This window comes from Hyla sarda, chromosome 9, assembly GCF_029499605.1.
Source record: "Hyla sarda isolate aHylSar1 chromosome 9, aHylSar1.hap1, whole genome shotgun sequence".
Taxonomy (NCBI): domain Eukaryota; kingdom Metazoa; phylum Chordata; class Amphibia; order Anura; family Hylidae; genus Hyla; species Hyla sarda.
The window spans coordinates 113300383-113320018 of NC_079197.1; positions in this window are offsets into that span (position 1 = coordinate 113300383).

Genomic DNA, 19636 nt, shown 5'->3' on the forward strand with positions numbered 1-19636 from the left:
TATGTAGTTGCAGTCTCCAATAGAATTTAATGTGCCCCGTAAGTATTTCTGCCTGAAGAATGAGCAACATATACAAAAATGATGCATCAGTATCAGTATGCCTGCACCAAGCAATTGCCTCCCGGCTATAGAAGAGATCATAGAAAGAATAACAAATTATATTGTTAAAATTTCATGGGGGGTGCCATTAAAATTAATCCTTTATTGGTATGCGTTAAAATACACCAAATAATATGTGCATGAATAATGCTGCCACCTAAAGTAATCAAAGGGTGTGTAGGATACCACCAAACAATTACCACAGTTTTGTGGATTTACTCAAATACTTAATATTACTTGCTCTTATGCCTGGGCTAAACCCAATGCGTTTCTGCCCCAATATCAGGGCGTCCTCAGGAGTATTACCCAGAGAATATCAAATAGTTGTATTATAATAAATTGCAAAACATTGTGGCTAGATTCATATATGAGAGGGGCACCCGATACTTGTGCTCTCACTCTCTAAAGACACAGCAGGAATCTGAGCCCAAGGTACCTATAAAGAAAATATACATAATCAATAGTGTTGAGCAGCATAGGCCATATTCGAATTCGCGAATATTCGCGAATATATGAACGAATATTCGTCATATATTCGCGAATATCCGCATATTCGTTATATTCTCGTTTTATTTTCGCATATGCGAACATTTCGCGTATGCGAAAATTAACATATGTGAATATTAGCATATGCAGCATTAACATTAACTTTTCGCATATGCGAATTTACGTACGCCAGTCTCACACAGTAGTATTACAGCCTTTTTTACACCACACAAGCTGGAAGCAGAGAGGGATGATCACTGTGATGTGTACTGTGAAAAAAAAAACAAAAAAAAACCCGAATATTCGTAATTACGAATATATAGCGCTATATTCGCGAAATTCGCGAATTCGCGAATATGCGATATTCGCGAATAATATTCGAATTGCGAATATTCGTGAGCAACACTAATAATCAATACATCTCTTATAGACCATGATCCCTTAGATGATGGATATTCCTTCAGGTCCCACACTCACTAGTTTTTGCACCTTGCTCCTGGTACCTAAGGAAAAACACACATAATATGCAGCTTTTTATTTTATCCAAGGTACCTGAAAGAAAACCAGCAAAGTGCCACTACTGGGCTACTTACGGTTCTGCTGTTCACAGAAGGTTCCGGTGTAGCGCTAACCCACAGTGGCGGGGTGCAGTCTCCGTATGACTGCTCTCAGCGCTCACTGCCGGAGACCTCCGGCGTCTTACGTCATATACCGGAGCCCGGCGCCGCGTCATTCGGGCATGCCCGCTGATGGCGTCACAGCGGGCGAGTCCTAGTTCCGAATGCGGACAGTTACCAGGTAGATACATAAAGTAACCACACTGTTGTTATCAGTCACGGGGTGTGTGTTTTAAAGAGGGTATACAGCGTTGCTAGGCAATACAGGACGCCACAGGTGCCAGGTGCACCGTGTTATAAGAAGGCACAGGGTCCCTGGATTGAAGTTGCTACCCGTGGCGTCCCGGAGGTTGCCAACAGCAACACCATATAGGGGACTGGTGGCACATATGAACCTATTATTCCATGCTCCCCTAAGGTTCATAAGGAGCATGGTCCAGTTCACATATGATGTGCATCCACCTCCCTGGATAAAACTCCAAGGTAGTGGATGCCATCTGTAGGAGGTCCCTCCCAGACCCATCAGTGGGTGTTATTTTATTTATATTTATTTTATTTTACACCCGTTGACAGACGGATTCTAATTTTGGGGAACAGTACCCACCAAGCCATTAAAATCTCGAAGACAGCATTAGTTACCCCACCTTTAGGGGCGAGCACATCATCCAGAGCAAGTCCCAGACACCCTATATATAGCAGGGTTAACAGGTAACCAAAAAGTATTACCTGTATGATTAGTTATTTTAGTTACTATTCTCCTCTCCCCAACCTATGAAAGTAATAAAACGGGATATGTTATAACAGGGGCCTAGGGATCCTATCTTCACCTATTCTAACTAAATAATAACCCTATTCCTAGGTGGGTTTAACCGTCCTAAAAAGGACGGGGCCGCTCCCGAACCTCCTACTTGTCCTATTGAACTCTTTACTAGCGGTAAGACTATCTTTAGATCCACTAGGATCTCCACTATCTTCCTCTCACTTACCGCACAGATGGGGTAGGGGGGAGCAAGGTGCAAAAACTAGTGAGTGTGGGACCTGAAGGAATGTCCATCCTCTAAGGGATCATGGTCTATAAGAGATGTATTGATTATGTATATTATCTTTATAGGTACCTTGGGCTCAGATTCCTGCTGTGTCTTTAGAGAGTGAGAGCACAAGTATTGGGTGCCCCTCTCATATATGGATCTAGCCACAATGTTTTGCAATTTATTATAATACAATTATTTGATATTCTCTGGGTAATACTCCTGAGGACGCCCTGATATTGGGGCAGAAACACGTTGGGTTTAGCCCAAGCATAAGAGCAAGTAATACTAAGTATTTGAGTAAATCCACAAAACTGTGGTAATTGTTTGGTGGTATCCTACACACCCTTTGATTACTTTAGGTGGCAGCATTATTCATGCACATATTATTTGGTGTATTTTAATGCATACCAATAAAGGATTAATTTTAATGGCACCCCCCATGAAATTTTAACAATATAATTTGTTATTCTTTCTATGATCTCTGAAGAATGAGCAACACCAGTCTTCAGGCGGAAATTTTAAAGCGGATTTTCCATTCACAAATTCCGAAGTGTGAATTTGTGAACGGAAACCCATTCATTATACTATACATTTTAGTAAGCGGAATTTCTGCCTGCAATTTCAAAGCGGAATTGCAGGCGGAAATTCCGTTGTGTGAACCTAGCCTTATGGGTCTATTCGCAAAGCAAAGCAGAGTTCCGCAAGCGGAAATTCAGAATAGAGAATGGGAGTGCAGAATCACATAGAAGTCTACGGGCTTTAATTTGAGGCAGAATTCTGCAAGCGGAAATTCTGCCATGTGAATAGACCCTTAGGGGGCTGACAATCAGCATAGAAAACACTGTAATGTTAAAATGCCTTCCAAAGCGCCATAAATAAAAAAAAAAATAAATAAAAAAAAGACTGATCAAATACTGAAGTATGAACCCAGCCTCATAAAAAAATAAAAAATAATAATAATATATAAATAAAAATGGATGATAGATGACCATCCGCTTCGAATTTAGGTAATGCTTCATATATAACACAGTGAAAAATGTTTATTACACAAACGAAACATGAACATGTATCCAATACTGTAAGGACAATATGTTTATTACACAAACAAAACATGAATATCGTATTTATCGGCGTATAACACACATTTTTTAGGGTAAAATTTTTAGCCTAAAGTCTACCTGCATGTTATACGCCGATAAGCTACTGCAGTTCAATGATTTAAAACAGGCGCTTTAAATCAATGAACTGCAGCGGCTTTTTCAGGTGCAGAGACCGCCAGCGCTGCCGGCTTCTCTGCCCCTGCCTGTCCTGGGGTCATAGCAATGACACAGGGGGCGCACACAGGAGGCCTGAAGCAGTGAGGACCCGACCCCGGCAACAGGTAATTATACAACCGGGGATGGGAAAGGCAAAGGGGCAGCGACACCGATAGACAGGGGGAGAGAAGGGGCAGCGGCGCCGATAGCCAGGGAGAGAGAAGCGGCGGCAGCAGGGCTCTAGACCCCAGGAAAGGCAGGGGGAGAGAAGCGGGCAGCGACGGCCTCTCTCCCTTGCCTTTCCTGGGGGCTTCTGCGGGGTAAGAAACAGTGTATCGGGGTATACACGCTCACACACACGCACCCTCTTTTTACCAAGGATATTTGGGTAAAAAACTTTTTTTACCCAAATATCCTTGGTAAAATGAGGGTGCGTGTTATAGGCCGGTGCGTCGTATACCCCGATAAATACGGTATATATGCAATACTGTAAGGAGAATATTAAAATATAAAAAAAACACAATCTCAAAGTGCTTTGCCTGTTAATGGATTCAGGGCCTGTGTCAGGGTAATGCATATGATCATAATACGTATTGGCTTATGTGTGATGACTGGTGCAAAGTAAACCAACCGGGCAGATTCCAGCTCATCCCAATATGTGACTGGTTGCTACTGGTAACACCTGAGATTTCCATAGATAAGCCTTAGATTTCACAGCCGCTTTTGGACAATGGCAGGAAGCAGAAATGACACAGCAAGCACTGCAGGGATGACGTCTTTACACGAGGGGGCTGAACATAGTAGACAAAGTCTCATACGTCTGTGAGCTCAGTAATGGATGTTATTGATCGCCAGCTCTGTGATGAATCCCAGCACTCTTATAAGGTAGTCCTTACTGAGGAACTAGGCAGAAAAAGAGTAGAAGAGTTATTATAAAAATGTGACTGATTTACAACAGCTGAAGGCACCCTGGTTGGGAAACACTGATTATATACATACACACACACACACACACACACACACACACACACACATATATATATATATATATATATATATATATATATATATATATATATGTATCCTCCAGAGTTGTTGTAGGCAGCACAAGCCAATAATGTAGCAGTGTGGTGGGTGCCGTCAGTACAGTCCAGGTCACGGTCTGTCCATCAGATACATACAAAAAGGGTTCCGCAGCACTCCAAAGAATATTCAAATCAAATAGCGACTCACCGGTCTCACCCCGGCTTTTTCAAGCATGCTTGAAAAATGTCACGTAATGTCACACCAAACTCCAAAAATGGTCTGGACAAAATTATTGGAACCCTTAACTTAATATTTGCATCAACAAGCTTCTTGTTAGAGATGAGTGAACTTTTGAAAAAATTCGATTTGGCTGATTCACCGAATTCTTCGAAAAAATTCAGTTCAATCCAAATTTATTTGCGGTGAATCTATATTAAAAACGGCTATTTCTGGCCTACAGAAAGCCTCAATAGGGGTGTAGAACACTTTGCTGTGTTCTAACACGCATATGGAGTGTGCTGGGGTAGTGAAATAATACTGTTATTCAGTATGACATGCAGATTACAGGCATCACTATTAGAATCACTGCCGCAGAGCAGCACAATGACAGAGCCTGGAAGTGGCATCAGTATGAAGAGACCATATAGTGGCTAAATGACGTAGCGTGGAGGTGTTGGCAGCATGAGGAGACCATATAGTGGCTGAATGACGCAGTGTGGAGGTGTTGGCAGCATGAGGAGACCATATACGGGGACATTTATCATCGTTGCTTTGGTAAGCAAGTTTTGTAGTAATTTATTATTATTTTTTTGCTCATGTATGACATATTTATCATACTATCACAGGGGGTTGATAAATTTGGCTTACATGAGCAAAAACCAATAAACCACTTTTAAATACCATTTTTTTTTAGCACACATAAGCAAAAACCAAATAATGACTACAGAACACCACTTTGCAGCAATATATATATATATATATATATATATATATATATATATATATATATATACACGTGTGTGTGTATTTATTAAAACATTTCTTTATTACTGATTTTTCTACCTAAATGTACTTACTTACTGTTTTTTTTTGTTACTTCTTATTTCAGATCCGTGTATCCTGTGGACTCCGTCGGATTTGGTGGACTACTTCGATGACCAGCATTTTTCTTTGCTCGATATTAATAAGATGGTTAATGAGGGCTTGAGGGGGAGTGTTTTTTTGTAATAAATTTTTTTTAAAACCTGTTGTGTATTTTTCTAACTTTATTAGTATTTATTTATTAGACAGGATTAGTAGTGGAAGCTGTCTTATAGACGAAGTCCATTACTAAGCCGGGCTTAGCGTTAGCTACAAAAACAACTAACGATAACCCCCAATTATTACCCAGGTACCCCTGGCCACAGTGGTGCTGGGAAGAGCCGGTACCAACAGGCCCGGCGCGTCAAAAATGGCGCTCCTGGGCCTAGGCAGTAACAGGCTGGCGTTATTTAGGCTGGGGAGGGCCAGTAACAATGGTCCTCGCCCACCCTGGTAACGTCAGGCTGTTACTGTTTGGTTGGTATTTGGCTGAGAATAAAAATAGGGGAGACCCTATGCGTTTTTATTTTTATTTTTTTAACGCATAGGGTCCCCTATGCCAACCAAATGCCAACCAAATAGGCCCAGGAGCACCATTTTTGACGCTCCGGGCCTGTAGGTACCGGCTCTTCCCGCACCCCTGTGGCGTTAGGTCCCGGGGAAATAATTGGGGGTTAGCGCTAGCTGTTTTTGTGGCTAACGCTAAGCCCGGCTTAGTAATGGACTCCTTCTATAAGACAGCTTCCACTACTAAGTCTGTCAAGTAAAGTAAGGAAAAAACACAACAGGTTTAAAAAAAAAATTATTACTAGAGATGAGCGAACTTTTTAAAAATTTGATTCGGCCGATTCGCCAAATTTTCCCGAAAAGTTTGTTTCGATCTGAATTTATTCGTGGCAAATTGATGTTAAAAAAGGCTATTTCTAGCCTACATACAGCCTCTATAGGGGTATAGAACACTTTGCTGTGTCGTAAAACGCATATGGAGTGTGCTGGGGTAGTGAAATAATACTGTTAATCAGAATAGCATGCAGATTACCGGCATCGCTCTTAGAATCACTGCCGCACAGCAGCACAATGACAGAGCCTGGTGGTGGCATCAGTGTCAGGAGACCATATAATGACTGAGTGACATAGTGTGGAAATAGCGTGGCAAGAGGAGACCATTTAGTGGCTGAATGGCACAGCATTGAGTTGGCTGATGCACTAGTACACTACACACCAGGGCTTCACAATCCCCCCCAAAAAACAACACAATATATGACATTTTTTTACGAAGATTTCTCATTGGTAGCACCCGCTATCCAAAAATTAGAAATTTCCAGACCCCGGCCCCACCTCTGCGGCATCAGTAACCCATATATTACCTGTAAGACACAGACTGGAGTTGGCTGATGCACCAGTACACACCAGGGCTTCACAATCCCCCCTCCAAAATCAACACAATGAGAAATTTTTTTTCAAAGATTTCTTATTGGTAGCACCCGCTATCCAAAAATTTTACATTTCCAGAACCAGGCCCCACCCCTGTGGCATCAGTAACCCATATATTGCCTGCATGACACAGCCTGGAGTTGGCTGATGCAAGAGTACACACCAGGGCTTCACAATCCCCCCCCCCAAAAAACCAACACAATATATGAAATTTTTGTCAAAGATTTCTCATTGGTAGCACCCGCTATCCAAAAATTTGAAATTTCCAGAACCAGGCCCCACCCCTGCGGCATCAGTAACCCATAGATTGCCTGCAAGACACAGCCTGGAGTTGGCTGATGCAAGAGTACACACCAGGGCTTCACAATCCCCCCCCCCCCAAAAAAAAAAAAGAAAAACAACACAATCTATGACATTTTTGTCAAAGATTTCTCATTGGTAGCACCCGCTATCCAAAAATTTGAAATTTTAAGACCCAGGCCCCACCTCTGCGGCATCAGGAACCCATATATTTCCTGAAGGACACAACCTGGAGTTGGCAGATGCACCAGTACACACCCGGGCTTCACAATCCCCTCCAAAAAACAACAACAGAAATACCTTTGTGTATGAACAAGCACATATCCAACAGTTCACAAGACTCTAAAATGCAGGACGGTGGACCACCCAAAGACATTCTTCTCAAAAATGATAAACCACACAATGTTTGACATTTTTTTACAAAAACTAATTCAATATGTGTGTAAGCGCATCTGTCTCCAAAAGATCAGATCACCAAAGGACTTTTTTCGGCCAAAATGATGAAGCAGAGTTAATCCCTGTCCATATTTTTTTTTTCATTAAAAAATCACACGCAACAAGCGTTCCGTTGTGTAACGATTAGCATTCTGGAAAATTCAATTTTAATACTGATAAAATTATCAGTAAATAAAAAAAAAAAACACTACCCAAGAGTGTTTAATTACCCCATACATTGCACCAGGAGCAGTCAAGAGTAGGCCTCAGCAGTACCCAAGAGGCTTTAATAACCCCCTACCTTTGCACGATCAATTGCGAGATCGAGCAATACCAGGTGTGTTATGCTCTCTGATTTTCGGTGGCGCAGGCGCACTCCACTGAACGGATTAGCGTGTCTCTATCTTTCATCGACCGGTGCTGGTAACCCGCTAACTACCGGAAAGGTAAGCTGCCGCGAAGCAGGTGGTCTCCCCCGGGCACATTTGGCTCCAGAATTTCCACTACTGCCACACCACGCTGACTGCCAACCGTGCTACCGCCTTGCTGACTCAAGGGCAACCTGCAACTCTCTTCTCCCGATGATGAACCCCCTTCTCCTGAGATCGAGCAATAACAGGTGTGTTATGCCCTCAGATGTCCAGGGCCGCAGGCGCCCTCCACTGAACGGATTAGGGTGTGTCCATCTTTTTTTGTAGCACCCGCAATCCAAAATTTTTTAATTCCCAGACCCAGGCCCCACCTCTGCGGCATCAGGAACCCATTTATTGCCTGAAGGACAAAGCCTGGAGTTGGCTGATGCACCAGTACACACAGGGATTCACAATCCGCCCCAAAATCAACAAAATTGTATAATTTTTTATTTTATTTACAATTACGTGTAAGCAAAAGCGAATATCCAACATTTCAGAAGACTCTATAAGGCAGGACGGTGGGCCACCCAAAGACTTTCTTCTCAAAAATAATGAACCACACAATTGTTGAATTTAAAAAAAAAAAATTAAAATTCCTAGACCCAGGCCCCACCTCAGCTGCATCAGTAACCCATAGATTGCCTGAAAGAAACAGCCTGGAGTTGGCTGATGCATGAGTACACACCCGGGCTTCACAATCCACACCAAAAAAATTTTTTTTAAATTGTCTGACAAAATACCTTTTTGTTAAAACAAGCGCATATACAGCAGTTCAGAAGACTCTATAATGCAGGACGGTGGACCACCCAAAGACATTCTTCTATAATATAATAAACCACACAATATGTTCAATTTTTTTAAATAATTGAAATTCCAAGACCAAGGCCCCACCTCTGCTGCATCAGTAACGCATATATTGCCTAACGGACACAGACTGGAGTTGACTGATGCATGAGTACACACTACACACCCGTCACCCGGGCTTCACAATCCACCCCAAAAAACCACAACATTTTATCAAAATTGTCTGAAAAAATACCTTTTTAAAAAAAAAAAAAAAAAAACAAGCGCATATACAGCAGTTCAGAAGACTCTATAATGCAGGACGGTGGACCACCCAAAGACATTCTTCTATGATATAATAAACCACACAATATGTTAATTTTTTTTAAATAATTGAAATTCCAAGACCAAGGCCTCACCTCTGCTGCATCAGTAACCCATATATTGCCTAACGGACACAGATTGGAGTTGACTGATGAACGAGTACACACTACACACCCGTCACCGGGGCTTCACAATCCACCCCAAAAAAACGCAAACATTTTTCGAAATTGTCTGACAAAATACCTTTTTTAAAAAAAACAAGCGCATATACAGCAGTTCAGAAGACTCTATAATGCAGGATGGTTGACCAACCAAAGACAATCTTCTCAAAAGTAATAAACCACACAATGTTTGAAATTTGGTTAAAAAAATTATTACATATGTGTTAGTGCATCTGTCTCCAAAAAATCAGATGGCAAAAGGATTATATTCGCCAAAAATGATTAAGCAGAGTTAATCCCTCTCCATCTATTTTTTTTTTCATTAAAAAATCACACGCAACAAGCGTTCCGTTGTGTAATGGTTAGCATTCTGCAAAATTCAATTTTATTACTGATAAAATTACCAGTAAATTTAACAATAACACTACCCAAGAGTGTTTAATTACCCCATACATTGCACCAGGACCAGTCAGGAGTAGGCCTCAGCAGTACCCAAGAGGCTTTAATAACCCCTTACCTTGCCCGATCAATTGCGAGATCGAGCAATAACAGGTGTGTTATGGCCTTAGATGTCCTGGGCCGCACTAGCGCTCCACTGAACGGATTAGCGTGTCTCTATCTTTCAAGGACAGGTGCGTGTTGCACGCTGAAACCAGTTCGTGATAGGGATCTGTGATTGCAATTATTTAATCTTAAAATGAGGAATTACCAGTAAGTGAGGGTCATAAGCTGGCGTTTATTAAGTCCCTGCCCTTTGTAAACACCGCCCGTCGCTATAAGCGATTGGATTAGTTAGTGAGTTGGTTAGTGAGGTCCTCGGATCGGCCCAGGCGGGGTAGGAGAAGGCCCTGGCAGAGCGCCGAGAATTTAACGATCATTGTTGAAATTTGCATTAAGCATCTATTTAGCTACTGCTAAACATCCAAAAATTTAAGGCCCAAGGCCAGAGGCACCAGGGAGGCAAGTAGTTCCTGAAAGACACAGAATGAGTCTGGAGCATGCATTTGCAGTACCCAAGAGGTTTTCATAACCCCTTAAATTTAAAGATCAATGTTTACATTTGAATTAAGCATGTATTTAGCTACTGCTAAACTTTAAAAAATTATAGGCCCAAAGCCAGAAGCTTCAGTTTTCCCCATATTAGGAGCATAGTTGTCCCCCAGATTAGGCAGCATAGATGTCACCCAGATTAGGAGCATACTTGTCCCCCAGATTAGGCAGCATAGATGTCCCCCAGATTAGGCAGCATAGTTGTCCCCCAATCAGCGCGGGCCAGTCAGAGCCAATCAAAGGGCCGTATGTGTCAAGCGGGCCGTACAATCCCCAGGTCTGCCCCAGAGGGTTTCATAACCAACCACAATAGAGAAAATTTTGTTGTAGGAGCATGGTCAATTTACTCAGACCCATCTGTCATTGGTGGCTGGAAATCCTGGCTGATCCATCCCTGATTCATCTTGACAAACGTCAGTCTCTCCACATTTTTAGTGGACAGACGAGTTCGCCTTGGGGTGACTATGGCCCCGGCCGCACTAAACACCCGCTCTGATGGCACACTACTGGCCGGGCAGGACAGCTTTTCCAGGGCAAACTCCGCTAGTTGCGGCCATAAATCGAGTTTGGCTGCCCAGAAGTCCAGCGGATCTTCAGCGGTTGTTGGCAGGGTCATGTCGAGGTAAGCCATCACCTGCTGGTTCAGGTCCTGCTCCATGTCCACCTGCTGCTGATGAGTAGCTTCACTATGCGGCTGAAGGAAGCTACTCATCAGCGACTGTAGATTCAGGCTGCTGCTGATTGAGTCGGTACTGCTCCTGCCACCCCTCCCCTCTCCAGCAGCCGTGGCAGTGGAAGGTGAGCGCAGAGGGCCCCTCGAGTCAGACCTGCGAGTGGATGGACCATGTGGCCGATAGGCATCGGCCAACTGACTACGTAGAAGCTCCCTGAAGTAGGTCAGTTTGTCCTCCCTCTCAGTGAGTGTAAAAAAGGCCCCCCATTCTGGGCCGGTAGCGAGGGTCTAATAAGGTGGAGATCCAGAAGTCATCGCGCTGACGAATTTTGACAATTCGGGGGTCACTACGCAAGCAATTCAGCATGCATCGTGCCATTTGTGACAGTGACTCACTGGGACTACCTGCCTCCATCTCCACTGCATACTGCCACGGTGTGTCTGGGTCCTCTGTCTCGCCTCCCTCGTAATAACCCTCCAGCTCCTCTGGCTGCTCCTGCTCCTCCTCTCCTGTCCAATGACCAGAAACACTGGCCATCTCATCCACCGTAAACTGTGCTCCGCTCTGCCCCTCATCATCCTCCTCCAGTTCATCCCCCACAGGACTCATGTAGCCTTCTGATGTAGGCGCAACATCTCCATTGCAGTGACCAGCCATGTTTTCAATCATTTTTTGGAGTAAATGAAGGAGTGGAATTACGTCGTTCATAGCGTAATTCGAGCGACTAACAAAAAATGTGGCTTCCTCAAAGGGCCTCAGCAAACGGCAGGTGTCACGTATGAGCTGCCACTGGTTCACATTGAAGTTACACAGGGGAGTACTCCTATCTGCTTGTATCATCAAAAAATCAGTGATGGCTTTTCTTTGTTCGTATAGTCTGTCCAACATATGGAGGGTGGAATTCCAACATGTGGCAACGTCACAAATGAGACTATGTTGTGGGATACCGTTCTGACGCTGCAGCTCAAGCAAAGTGTGCTTGGCGGTGTACGAGTGGCTGAAGTGCATGCACAGTTTCCTTGCCATTGTCAGGACGTCTTGCAAATGGGGTGAAGACTTGATGAACTTCTTGACAACCAGATTCAACACGTGTGCCATGCAGGGCGAATGGGTCACACTTCCTTGTCGCAGTGTGGCCACAATGTTCTTCCCATTGTCGGTCACCATGGTTCCCATTTCCAGATTTCGTGTAGTAAGCCATACTCGGATTTCTTCCCTAATGAACTTCAGCAGTTCCTCCTCTGTGTGACTCCGTTCGCCAAGGCAAACCATGTGAAGGACGGCTTGACACCGCTGTTCCCTACACACGTGGTACAATGAGGGGCCACCGAGATTTGGATGTGCAGTGGAGGCCGAGGACAAGGGGGAGGAGGCGCACACTGTAAAAGGACCAACTGCCTGGGAGCCAGAGCGTGGAGGAGCAAGCGGTGTGACCTGTCCAAGTTGCTGCTGTGGCTGTGCAGGAACAACATTTATCCAGTGGGCCGTAAAAGTCATGTATTGTCCCTGCCCGTAGTTACAGCTCCACACGTCGGCACTGCCGTGCACTTTTGAACACACCGACAGGCTCAAGGACTGGCTCACCTTCTCTTGTACAAACTTATGCAGGGCTGGTACTGCCTTCTTCGCATAGAAATGACGGCTTGGGACTCTCCACCTCGGCTCGGCACAAGCCATCAATTCCCTGAAAGCTGCAGAGTCCACCAGTTGGAAAGGGAGGGACTGCAACACCAGCAACTTGGACAGGAGCACATTTAACTTCTGCGCTGTTGGTTGAGTGGGCGCATACTGTTGTCTCTTGGACATGGCTTCGCTGATCGATTGTTGGCGAAATGGCTGACTACGAGCGGAGGAAGCTGGAGCGCAAGAAGGATGGTTTGACACAATGCTCCCTTCGGCTGAGGTGGTGGAGCCTTGGCTGGATGATGGAGGGAGCGGATGGCCACTGGGTGATGCGGCAGGCTGGACCACTACCTCGGAGCCACGGTTATCCCATGGCGAATGGGTGGCGAATCATGTGTTGACGCAGGGCCGTGGTGCCGAGATTGGGACCCTGGCCACGCTTCACTTTCTGCCCACAGATTTTGCATGTTACTACGCTAAGGTCCTTTATGAAGAACAACCACACCGCAGAGTAGCTGATTTTCCCACCCGTAGTTCGCACTATTTCACTGCTATTGGCGCCGTCTCCAGGAACCCCTGTACCACTACCTCCCTGAATGGTAGCTTGCCGCAAAGCAGGTTGTCTCCCCCTGGCACGTTTGGCTCCTGAATTTCCACTACTGCCATCACCACGCTGATTGCCAACCGTGCTACCGCCTTGCTGCCTCATAGACAAAGAGCAAATCTCTTCTCCTGATGATGATGAAGCCCCGGCTTCTGCACCCGGCTCCCAATTGCGATCGGCTTCATCATCATCAAAAGATGTGTGCACGTCACTGATGTCCTCCTCGTGTTCCACAACAGTGTCTGCCTCAGGACCCTGAGCAATTGAAACACTGCCTCCCACGTCACTCTCCGCATCACTACTTGGCGACCTTGCGGAGCAAGGGACGCATGTCTCCTCACATTCTTGGCTGCCCATTAGATGCTGACTGTCCTCTATTACATTGTCCTCACTAAATAGTGGAGCTGAACCCAAAGCATGAGATACTTCTTTGGGAGAGGCAACAGCATAGGACAAAGGCAATGGGATTACAGGGACTGCTCTCGGGCCATGCCAACTGAGGGTTGTGTCTGAGGAACCCACCGACTGATGACTGGGGTTGTGAGATGTCGCTTGTGATGATGGGGATGAGTGTGCGTCGACGACATGACCGCTGGGTGTTAACTGGAGCTCAGGCCTATTGCTGCGACTCCTGCTGCCACTCGCCCCAAGTCTACTGCCAACTCTGCCTGACGTATGTAGGCCTCTGCCCCTTCTCTGTGCACGTCCTGGTATTTCCCTGCCTGACATACTTAGTGCGTCTATAATGGTATAGAACAGAAGCAGGCGATTACTTACGGCTGTCCTTTCAAAGTATATAGGCCCTAGACAGAATAGCAGTTACTAAATAGTACACTCCTTTGTTGTATGTATGCCCTTTGCACTGATGAGCGCACTGTTAAGCATATTTATACGCAGAAAAAAACTATTTTTTTGTTGTATACACCAGCCAGTGTATACTAATGTGTGGAATAGCACTGAATTTAGCACCGAGACAGAAATACAGGTACTAAATAGTACACTACTTGGTTGTATGTAGGCCCTTTGCAATGATGAGCACACTGTTAAGTGTATTTGTACGCAGGAAAAACTATTTTTTTTCTTTAATACACCGGCAGGTGTATAACGTGTGGTATAATACTTAATTTAGCACAGAGACAGAAAAAAAGGTAGTATATGGTACGCTATTTGCTTGTATTTAGGCCCTTTGCAATGATAAGGCCACTGAAAAAGCGTATTTTTCCGCAGGGAAACCTTTTTTTTTCTTTAATACACCCTCAGGTTTATAACGTGTGGTATAAAACAGAAATACAGGTACTAAATAGTACGCTATTTGCTTGTATGTAGGCCCTTTGCAATGATAAGGCCACTGTTAAGCGTATTTTTACGCAGGGAAACCTTTTTTTTTCTTTAATACACCGGCAGGTATATTACGTGTGGTATAACACTTAATTTAGCACAGAGACAGAAAAAAAGGTAGTATATGGTACGCTATTTGCTTGTATTTAGGCCCTTTGCAATGATAAGGCCACTGTTAAGCGTATTTTTACTCAGGAAAAAATTTATTTTCTTTAATATACCGGCAGGTGTATAACGTGTGGTATAACACTGAATTTAGCACAGAGACAGAAAAAAAGTGGTATATGGTACGCTATTTGCTTGTATTTAGGCTCCTTGCAATGATAAGGCCACTGTTAAGCGTATTTGTACTCAGGAAAAAAAAAATTCTTTAATACACCGGCAGGTGCAGGGACGTGCAAACATAGGGGTAAAAGGGGGATGGAGCCCCTGCCCTTTTCCTCACCTGCCTCTCTAGTGCCCTCACAAAAGGAGCAGCAGACTCAGGGTGACAGGTGAAGTAAAAAGGATCCATTGCTGGGGAGATTTGTATGTGGTTTAATGGAGGGTGCTGTGCCCTCCCTGCAGGAAGGGGGCGCCACTCACCCTGTCATTATCTGCCATTTCTCTGCTTCTCTCCACACGGAGGAGACAGGAGGAGCAGAGGAGGCAGAGAGAAGCCCCGCCCACTGTCTGCCCGGCCACAAACTCCAGCCTGTGCAGAGGGGGATGGAGCCCTTACTTACTGTAAGTAACTGAAAATATAAGTGAGTGATTGTATGTGTGTGTGTATGTATGTATATATGTGTGTGTGTATGTATATCTTTATGTATGTGCCTGTGCAGAGAGGGATGGCTGGGGCCTTAGTGTAAGTGACTGTGTATATATGAGTGATTGTATGTCAGTGTGTCTGTATGATGTGTGTATGTATATATATATATATATATATATATATATATATATATATACACATCATACAGACACACAGACATATACACACACACACATAGATTCACTTGCTCACACACACACACACACACACACACACACATATATATATATATATATATATATATGTATATGTATATATATATATATATATATATATATATATATATATATATATATGTACAATCTCCACCACAGCACAAATAATCAGAGGTCCAGGATCAAGTGGAAAGGCTTCCAAGTTTATTCACACCATAAATGTGATAGCGGTGCAACGTTTCGGCAAACTGCCTTTAGCAAGCATACAAATCATACAAAATGCAAAACTTAAATACATCAAGGTGCTTTCTGATAGGTTTACAAACAGCTGTGATACATTGTGATTAATGATTCCATCCAACCGTCTAAGGGTAATTGGTTCTCATGTGTGACATCATCACAACAAACAATGACTGCTACAATAAAGTGCATATTCTCACTCTAGTGACCATACAATAGTTAATAAATGAATAGGGGGGAGTATACATGGCATCAGAGTCAAGACTAGCTCTATCGATTATCAATAGCTGTCATATCAGTACTTACGATCGTTCCGTCCCTCCATGTGTCTATATGTTTGTTAACAAATGTATTGCGGCTGCACGAAATCGCGCCTGCCGCGGCTCTCATATCGCAAGTTACACTGTTACTATGCGCATGCGTGAACCCATGTAACACGGACACTATGATTACCACAGACGCTTGCTAATGCGGCTGCGCAAAAGCCACAGAGCGATACGCTCTTCTTTCGGTACAATACCGGGTCGTGTGTTCCCCACCCAATGCACATGCGTCTATTCAAGGCGCAGCGCATAGGGCTCCAGGTTACCAACACTGATTAAACCTAGTGAAGTACGGGGAGTAGTAATCTATAAATAAATAACATAGCAGTGTGTGTCAATGTCACGATGCCGGCTGGCAGGTAGTGGATCCTCTGTGCCAGAGAGGGATTGGCGTGGACCGTGCTAGTGGACCGGTTCTAAGCCACTACTGGTTTTCACCAGAGCCCGCCGCAAAGCGGGATGGTCTTGCTGCGGCGGTAGTGACCAGGTCGTATCCACTAGCAACGGCTCACCTCTCTGGCTGCTGAAGATAGGCGCGGTACAAGGGAGTAGGCAAAAGCAAGGTCGGACGTAGCAGAAGGTCGGGGCAGGCAGCAAGGATCGTAGTCAGGGGCAACGGCAGAAGGTCTGGAAACACAGGCAAGGAACACACAAGGAACGCTTTCACTGGCACTAAGGCAACAAGATCCGGCAAGGGAGTGCAGGGGAAGTGAGGTGATATAGGGAAGTGCACAGGTGAACACACTAATTGGAACCACTGCGCCAATCAGCGGCGCAGTGGCCCTTTAAATCGCAGAGACCCGGCGCGCGCGCGCCCTAGGGAGCGGGGCCGCGCGCGCCGGGACAGAACAGACGGAGAGCGAGTCAGGTAGGGGAGCCGGGGTGCGCATCGCGAGCGGGCGCTACCCGCATCGCGAATCGCATCCCGGCTGGCAGCGGAATCGCAGCGCCCCGGGTCAGAGGACGTGACCGGAGCGCTGCCGCGGGGAGAGTGAAGCGAGCGCTCCGGGGAGGAGCGGGGACCCGGAGCGCTCGGCGTAACAGTCAATATAAAAGTACAAAAGATGCAATACAAAAATGCGGGCGGGTAATAGTAATAAAATTACATTAATAGTCATGGAGTATATAAGAAAAAGTTGTCTCGATTTGATTGATGCCATGTAAATCACTCCCTCCTGTTCTTACATAGTGTCAACGTGACATCCTATAAGTGATCTACAATATAAAATATAAAAAAGGAGAAGGTTAAAAACACTCATGGCCATTCCTAGCACATATTTGATGTATATAATAAGAACTATACGGTTCAAGAGGTGAATAAATTGAAAAAAAATTAAAAAAGGGGGGGAAAAGAAAAAAAAGAAGGGAAAAGGGAAGAAAAAGGAGAAAAAAGGAAAAGAAAAAAAAGGGAAGAAAAAAAAGAAAAAGGAAAAAAGAAAAAAGAAAAAAGGGAAAAAAAAGGGGGGAAAGCAAAAAGAGGAAAAAAAGGGGAAAAAAAGGGAAAAAAGGAAAAAAAGAAAAGAAAGAAAGTAAAAAGGAAACAGAAAAAAAGAAGAAAAATGAGAAAGGAAAAAAGGAAAAAAAGGGAGGAGAGATGGAAGGAAAAGAGATGAAAAGGGGAGAAAGAAGGAAAGGGGGGGGGGGAAAGGAAGAGGGGGGGGGGGGGGAGAAGGGGGGGAAAGAAGGGGAGGGGGGGAAAGAGGGAGGGGTGGTTTTGGAAAAGGAGGGGGAAAAAAGGGAGAGGGGGAAAAAGAGAGGGGGGGGAAGGGGAAGGGGGAAGAAAGAAAAAAGGGGAAAAGAAAAAAAGGGAAAAATGGGAGGGAAGCAATGAAAAAAGAAAAAAAGTAGAAAAGAAGAAAAGAAAAATTAATTCACATGTAAGGCTTTAGACTAAAATCAATGTTCAGACCACAAGGTTGTAATGTATTTAATAGATGAATCCATTTTAACTCTTTTTGTTTTAATAACTTCTCCCGGTCTCCTCCTCTACGTAGTATAGGGACATGATCTATAATCCGGAAACGCAATTGGCTAATATTATGACCAAACTCCTTAAAGTGTTTCGGTATGGGCAAGTCAACCCTGCCCGTTCTAATCGATGATTTATGTCCATTTAATCTGATCCTGCACTCATTTATGGTTTCTCCAATGTAGTATAAACCACATGGACATTGTAACATATAAACTACAAATGATGATCTACAGGTATATCTGTCCTTAATTTTAAATGTACATCCAGTCAGAGGGTGACAAAATGTATCACCCTTGATCATACTGTTGCAGTGACTACATTCCATGCATGGGAAATTCCCTTTCCTAGGGCCCAACCACGTGCGTTCCCCCTTCTTTCTAAAACTACCAACGTCAGAACTCACCAAACAATCTTTCAGGCTGCGATTTTTTCTATAGGCCATGACTGGGGAGGTTTTAATGTCAGTTGTACGTGAAATAATGTCCCAATTTTTCTTGATAATCTTTGATATCTCTCCACTCTGAGTTGTGTATGTGGAGACAAAAGGTATTTTGTCTTCCTTTCATTTTACTTTCTTAGTGAGAAGGTTGACCCGGGGGGTGGCCGCAAGTTTATTCTTATGTTTGTTCAACAATCGTCTGGAATATCCCCTTTGTTCAAATTTGTCACACATCCCTTCAACCCTCTCGTTAAGCACGTCGGTGTTGGACACAATCCTTTTAACCCTGAGGAGTTGACTCCACGGTAGGAAGTCAACCATTGGTTTAGGATGGATTCATCTATTAAATACATTACAACCTTGTGGTCTGAACATTGATTTTAGTCTAAAGCCTTACATGTGAATTAATTTTTCTTTTCTTCTTTTCTTCTTTTTTTCTTTTTTCATTGCTTCCCTCCTATTTTTCCCTTTTTTTCTTTTCCCCTTTTTTCTTTCTTCCCCCTTCCCCTTCCCCCCCTCTCTTTTTCCCCCTCTCCCTTTTTTCCCCCTTCTTTTCCAAAACCACCCCTCCCTCTTTCCCCCCCTCCCCTTCTTTCCCCCCTTCTTCCCCCCCCTCTTCCTTTCCCCCCCCCTTTCCTTCTTTCTCCCCTTTTCATCTCTTTTCCCTCCATCTCTCCTCCCTTTTTTTTCCTTTTTTCCTTTCTCATTTTTCTTCTTTTTTTCTGTTTCCTTTTTACTTTCTTTCTTTTCTTTTTTTCCTTTTTTCCCTTTTTTTCCCCTTTTTTTCCTCTTTTTGCTTTCCCCCCTTTTTTCCCTTTTTTCTTTTTTCTTTTTTCCTTTTTCTTTTTTTTCTTCCCTTTTTTTTCTTTTCCTTTCTTCTCCTTTTTCTTCCCTTTTCCCTTCTTTTTTTTTCTTTTCCCCCCCTTTTTTAATTTTTTTTCAATTTATTCACCTCTTGAACC